Raw genomic sequence first — 7,871 nt, forward strand, 5'->3', positions numbered from 1 at the left:
GTGCAGTTGGAACAGTATCCCAAATGTCACTGAGCCAATTTTACCATTCTCTGAGATTTCTGGTGTGCACCCCAGTCTTGGAATATCAAACTCAGAATGACCACCAGAAAGGAGAAGAGACATGTTCTACGACCTGTGTTTCCCCTGAATTTTCAGGAATGCACCCCAAACTGAAGACAATCTTCTCATCCCCCTTCCTTGAAATTCTGAAAAGCAGGACCTATAGGAGAACCTTCTTTATTAAGGAAGTAGGAAAAGAAAGTAACATCATTTGAAAGAGACAGAGAAAAGTCTACAGGGTAGAAAAACAAGTAGGAGAATGCAAAACCAAGAGGAGAAAATTTCAAGGAAGAAATAGTAAACATTATTGACCTCTCAGTCACATCTCCTGAGTTAGAAATGACACTACTACTATGTCATTTGTGCAGAGCATCAGTCTCAATGGGGGTGATATCAAAACTGGTTCCTGGGGGATGAAAAAATCTTGGATGGTTTGTGGTACAATGGTTTATGGGCCTCCAAAGGGCTGTAGCACATAAACATATACAAAGTATACCTCCGGCATTAAAGCGTCATGGGCTGGGGGCAAGGGGCAAGGGGTGATTAGGGAAAAGATGTCTATAAAAGCTCCTTAGGGGGACGATAATGGGGAAAAAGGCTGAGAAACACCGGTGTAGCGTGAGAGTATAATTTCTCATCCAAACTGGGACGCTCCTGAGAAAGACTGCTCTTTACAATTATGCTGGGACAATACGCATAAAGCACGTTGTCCCCATCAATTATGTGATAACTTGGATTTTCCGTCATGCTTTATTGACACTTCTTTTATGGCTCTTCTCTTAAATTGCTCTGTATTATAGGTACTGATGCTTTTTAGATCTTTCCATCTGGGATGTAAACTCCTTGAGAACAGGCACAGTAATAACTCTTTTGTGTAACCCTGCCTCATGTCTCATCATTTCTTCTTGAGTGTTGTCTGGCCTCGCGATATTGAACTATTTGCTCTTTCCTGGACGACTCATGCTCTCTTGCCCTCTTTTAGCAAGCCTTGGCGATCCCCCTTAACACCACCTCTTTGCCTTCTCCCAGGGTGAGTTAACAGCTGCCAGCATCCCTGGTCCCACTCAGCAACCCTTGCCACCCTCCACTGCTGGCGGGGGGCTGGGCACAGGCATGGGGCGAGTCTGAGTCATGGTGCGGGGCCTCAGGTATATGTGAGGGTCTGCACTCACCGGTCAAACATCCCTATGCCCAAGGGAGTGTGACATTAAGTAGCAAATAAACACTACCACAGGTTGAAAGAGAGACCACAGAAGGAAGGAAAAAGCCTTTTTCATTCTTTTTATCACCAATTATGTAGCCAGCCCTGTATATATTCATTTAAGTCTCATCCCACTAGGATAAAGCTCCATGAGAACAGGGACTTTTTTTTTGGTGGGGGAGGAGGGTGTTTACTGCTATTCCCTAGTAGCTAGAGCAGGACGCTAGATTCAGTAAATATTTGCAAATGAAGGTATATAAAAGCAGCTCATGGTGTAATCACCTGGTCCGGTTCATCAACCATACTGTAAGCTCTTAGAGGTTACAGGCTTTATTATTCGTCCTAACAGCCCTTACACATAGCCCCAAGCCTGGTATATACCACAGGTGCTCAGATATTTGTTCAAAGACTATGGCAGTAAAAAAAGAGGCAGCAAGGTGGGGCTGAGGATAGAATGTCACCTGCCCTTCCTGCCTCTTAACCTAGGCAATAACAAACTGCAGCTTTAATTAAACCCTTTGTCTGCTCTGGAAAGGGGTGCCTTCGGCTTTACATGAACCGAGTTCCTAAAAAGCAATCTGAGATATGCTATAACCTGGCACAAGTGCCTCCCTCTCAATCTGACTCTAAAAACCTCCAAAGAGCCCACGATGGCAATGGTGCCTGCTTGGTTAAAAGAAAAAAATAAGTGAGGAATGGAATCAGGTGTCAATAATACTAATGTTCGCATTAACTAGTTAGCAGTGTCATGTTTGGTCTTTTTCTCATTTTTGTTTCAACTCTCCTTCCAAGACTTTCACCTCTTTCAGACTTTCAATCTGTTATAGAATTTTAATCCTCCAAAAAACAAAACAAAGAAATTTCTGTAGTGCCCCTCCACTTTTAACAAAGGCTGTTCTAATTATGATAACTTTTAGTGTTCATTTCATCACACAAAATATAGATCACAGACTTAATGAAAAACCCAAAAGTGTTATAAATACATCAGGAAAAATGCTGTATGCCTAGGTGTAAGCCAATGACTTGTTTACAATCAACTAAGGAGGACAAGAGTCCTTTATAAGAAAACAAATAATCATCAAGTCCATACACCACTCAAGATTGAGAGCTTACTTATCCTCAAGACCTGTGGGGTACCATCAGATGGGAGAGAGTTCCCAACGAGTAGAAAGACCCTGAGTTCACCTCTTCTCAAGGGCACACCCAAATCACAACTCTGTAAGTAGTAACCACTATCGATGAAAAGGCTGAAACCTACTAGAAAAGCTCTTCTACAACTAAAGATATAAAGAAGGAACTGTGAGACAGGTAGAAGGGCCAGAGCTGCGATACAGTCAAGACCCTTACCCCTGGGTGGGTGACCTACACACGAGAGGATAGGTACAGTTGCAGAGGTTCTCCCAAAGGAGTGAGAGGTTCAAGCCCCAGGTTGGGCTTACCAGCCCAGAGGTCCTGCAAAAACCCCCAGAGTATTTGGCCTTGAAGGCCAGCAGGCTTCACTTCTGAGGGACCCAGAGGGCTGAGGGAAATAGAAACTCCACTCTCAAAGGGGGCACACAAAATCTCACACACTCCAGGACCCATGGAAGAAGCAGTAATTTGAAAGGAGCCTGGGTCAGATCCACCTGCTGATCTTGGAGAGCCTCCTGGAGACGCAGGAGGCAGCTGGAGTTCACCCTGGAGACACAGACACTGGGGTCAGCCATTTTGGGGAGCCTGTTCTACCACAAAGACAACGGTGCTGGCAAGCGCCATTTTGGAATCCTCCCTCTAGCTTATTAGTCTCAACACCCAGCCCTGCCACTACCCACCAGCCTGGAGGCACCAGTACTGGGACAATGAAGGCCAAGCAACTAACTGGAAGGGACACAGCCCCACACACCAGCAGATAGGCAATCTTAAGAATCCCTGAGCGGGACTTCCCTGGTGGCACAGTGGTTAAGAATCTGCCGGTCAACACAGGGGACATGGGTTCGAGCCCAGGTCCGGGAAGATCCCACATGCCACGGAGCAACTAAGCCCGTGTGCCACAACTACTGAGCCTGCGCTCTAGAGCCCGTGTGCCACAAATACTGAGCCATGTGCCACAACTACTGAGTCCACGTGCCACAACTACTGAAGCCTGCATGCCTAGAGCCCATGCTCCACAAGAGAAGCCACCGTAATGAGAAGCCTGTGCACCACAAGAAAGAGTAGCCCCCGCTAGCCGCAACTAGGGAAAGCCAGCGCACAGCAACGAAGACCCAACACAGCCAAAAATAAATAAATAAATAAAATAACATTAAAAAAAAAAAAAGTCAATGTATTTCCCAAAGGCAGTAGTAAATACTGAGTATCTTTAAAAAAAAAAAAAAAAAAAAAAAGACTGAGCCATCCCTGGACATGGCCTTGCCCACCAGAAGGCCCAGGACCCAGCACCACACACCAGTATACAGGCATTAGACCTGGGATCCCCAGGGCCCTGCAGCCAGAGAACCCTAGGACCAAGCCTGCCCACCCATAGGCAGACACCAGCCTCAGAATCTGCTGGGCTCTGGACCCACCCACCAGTAAGCCTCCTCTAGCCTTCAGACCAGCAACACCCACCAGAGGGGGGACACCAGCCCTAGGACAACTACAGCCATGCAGCCTGCCATGACAGGACCCAGCCCTGCCCACCAGCAGGCCAACACAAGCTTTGGAATACCCCAGACCCCACAGCCAGTTGTGTCAAGAACTGGTCCCACCCACCAGTGGTCCAACACCAGCCCCAGGACCCCTGGGTCCTCCAGCCAGACCCCAGGACCTGGCTCACCCACCAGTGCTCAGGCACCAGCCCCAGAGTCTCTTGGGTCATGATTCTGTCCAACAGTGAGCCAGTGCTATCCCCAGGGCCCCCCAAGATTCCAAAGCCAGCCACCTCATGATCCAGCCCCATCAACCAGTGGCTGGCAGCCTCCACACAAGGCAGGGCCTGGCAACCAACTGACCCAGGACCAGCTACACCTACCAGACCACCCACAATAGTCAGCCCACCACAACAGAAGGACCCACGCAGCCCATGTAGGGGGCACCCCTAGAGCTTATAGCTCTGGTGACCAGAGGGGAGCGTGCTGCTGGGATGCACAGGACTTCTTGAAAAGGTCGCTTCTCCAAGGTGTGGAAACGTAACCAACCTACCAGATAGATAGAAATTAAAAGGGAAGTGAGGCAAAATGAGGCAACAGAAGATCATGTTCCAAATGAAGGAACAAGATAAAACCCTGGAGATAGGAAATCTACCCTAGAAAGAGTTCAAGCTAATGATAGCTAATGATCAAAGAACTGGAGGGAAGAATGATGCACAGAATGAGAAGTTAGAAGTTTTTAACAAAGAGTTAGAAAATATACAGAACAACCAAACAGATGAAGAATACAATAACTGAAATTTTAAAATGCATTAGAAGGAATTAACAATAGACTAAATGATACAGAAGAATGGATCAGTGAGATGGAAGACAGAGTAGTGGATATCACTAAAGATGAATAGAAAAAAAGAATGGAAAGAAATGAGGACAGTTTAAGAGACTTCTGGGACAACATCAAGGGTACTAACATTCACATTATAGGGATCCCAGAAGAAGAGAGGAAGGGGCAGAGAACATATTTGAAGACATAATAGCTGAAAAATGCCCTAACTTGGGACAAGAAACAGACATCCAAGTCCAGGAAGCACAGAAAGTCCCAAAGAGGATCACACTAAGACACTTTGTAATTAAAATGAAAAGATAAAGAGAGAATATTAAAAGCCACAAGGGAAAAGCAACAAGCTACATACAAGGGAACTCCTATAAGGCTATCGGCTGACTTTTCAGCAGAAACTCTGCAGGCCAGGAGCGGCACAATATATTTAAAGTGATGAAATGGAAAAACCTACTACCAAGAATAACTGCCAAGGCTCTCAATTCAGATTTGATGGAGAAATCAAAAGTTTTACCCACAAGCAAAAGCTAAAAGAGTTCAGCACCACCAAACGAGCTTTACAAGAAATGTTAAAGAGACTTCTCTAAGCAAAAAAGGCCACAACTAGAAATATGACGATTATGAAAGGGAAAAGCTCATTGGTAAAGACAAACATACAGTAAAGGTAGTAAATCAACCATGTACAAAGCTAGCAGGGTTAAAAGACAAAAGCAGTAAAATCATCTATATCCACATTACGCAGTTAAGGGATACACGAAACAAATAGATGTAAAATATGATGTCAAAAACAGTAATCATGAGGGGAGGAGAGTAAAAGCATAGAGCTGTTAAAATGTGTTTTAAATTAAGAGAACAGCAACTTAAAGTAGTCATCCATCTATTTATTTATAGATTGCTCTATATAAACCTCATGGTAACCACAAACCAAAAATCTATTCTACATACACACACAAAAGAGAAAAAAATCCAAACTCTAAGTATAGTCATCAAATCTTAAGGGAAGAGAATAAAAGAAGAAAGGAACAAAAAAGAACTACAAAAACATCCCCAAACCAATTAACAAAATGGCAATAAGGATTTACATACATGTCAAGAATTACTTTAAGTGTAAATGGACTAAATGCTCTAATCAAAAGACGTAGAGTGGGGACTTCCCTGGGGCACAGTAGTTAAGAATCTGCTTTCCAATGCAGGGGTCGCGGCTTCAATCCCTGGCCAGGGAACTAGATTCCACATTCGTGCCGCAACTAAGAGTTCGTATGCCACAACTAAGGAGCCCGTGAGCCACAACTAAGGAGCCCGTGAGCCGCAACTAAGGAGACTGCGAGCCAAAACTAAGACCCGGTGCAACCAAAATAAATAAATTAAAAAAAAAAAAGACATAGAGTGGTTGAATGGATACAAAAACAAGACCTGTATATATGCTGCGCACAAGAGACTCACTTCAGATCTAAAGACACACACAGATTGAAAGTGAGGGCATGGAAAAAGGTATTCCATGCAAATGCAGATCAAAAGCAAGCCAGAGTTGCATTACTAGTACCAGATAAAATAGACTTTAAAACAAAGACTTTAAAACAAGAGACAAAGAAGGATTACATAATGATCAAAAGATCAATCCAAGAAGAAGATATAACAGTTGTAAATATATATGCACCCAACATAGGACCACCTAAATACATAAAACATACAGACATCAGGGAGAAACTGACAGTAAATAATAGTAGGGGACTTTTCATATCTCATTTACATCAATGGGCAGATCATCCAGACAGAAAATAAATAAGGAAATACTGGCCTTAAATAACACATTAGACCAGATGGACTTCCTAGATAAACATAGAACATTCCATCCAAAAGCAACAGAATACATCTCCTTTTCAAATACACATGGAATATTCTCCAGGACCCATGACATTCTGGCCAAAAAACAAGCCTCTGTAAATTGAAGAATACTGAAATCATATCAAGCATCTTTTCTGACCACAATGCTATGAGACTAGAAACTACAAGAAAAAAACTGCAAAAACACAAAAGGTGGAGGCTAAACAATATGCTACTAAATGACCAACGGATCACTGAAGAAATCAAAGAAGAAATTTAAAAATACCTAGAGACAAATGAAAATGAAAACACAACAATCCAAAATCTATGGGATGCGACAAAAGCAGTTCTAAGAGGGAAGTTTATAGCATTACAAGACCAGGACCAGATGGCTTCACAGGAGACTTCCACCAGACATTTAGAGAAGAGTTAACATCTATTCTTCTTAAACTATTCCAAAAAATTGCAGAGGGAGGAACACATCTGAACTCATTTTACAAGGCCAGCAGCACCCTGATACCAAAAGCAAAGATATCACAAAAAAAGAAAATTACAGGCCAATATCACTGATGAACATAGATGCAAAAAACCTCAACAAGATATTCAATTCAAACTGAATTGAACAGTACATTAAGTGGATCATATACCATGAAGTGGATCATATACCATGATCAAGTGGGATTTATCCCAGGGATGCAAGGATGTTTCAATGACAAAATTCAGCGTCCACTTATGATAAAAACTCTCAACAAAGTGGGTATAGGGGGACATACCTCAACATATTAAAGACTCTATATAATAAGCCCACAGCTAACAGTATACAAAACATACTCCACGATGAAAAGCTGAAAGCATTTCTTCTAAGATCAGGAATAAGACAAGGATGCCCACGCTGATCACTTTTATTCAACATAGTGTTGGAAGCCCTAGCCACAGCAATCAGAGGAGAAAAAGGAATAAAAGGAACCCAAATTGGAAAGAAGTAATTAAAACTGTCACTGTTTGCAGATGACATGATACTATACATAGGAAATCCTCAAGATGCCACCAAAATCTATTAGAACTAATTAATATTAGAATTAATAAATTAATTCAGTAAATTTGCAGGGTACAAAATTAATATATAGAAATCTGTTGCATTTCTGTATATCAACAACAAATTATCAGAAAGAGAAATTACGAGAACAATCCCATTAACTAAACCTTTTCTCCCTAGTATAAACAGTTTGGTTGAGGTATTGATATCTTCCACATATTCTAGAACATACCTTCATTTATTCCTTCACTAAGAAAGAGGACAATAAATAGCTTAAATGTTTAAATAAATAAACATTCACCCTGGAAA

The sequence above is a fragment of the Phocoena sinus genome, chromosome 5 (assembly GCF_008692025.1).
Source record: "Phocoena sinus isolate mPhoSin1 chromosome 5, mPhoSin1.pri, whole genome shotgun sequence".
Lineage (NCBI taxonomy): Eukaryota > Metazoa > Chordata > Mammalia > Artiodactyla > Phocoenidae > Phocoena > Phocoena sinus.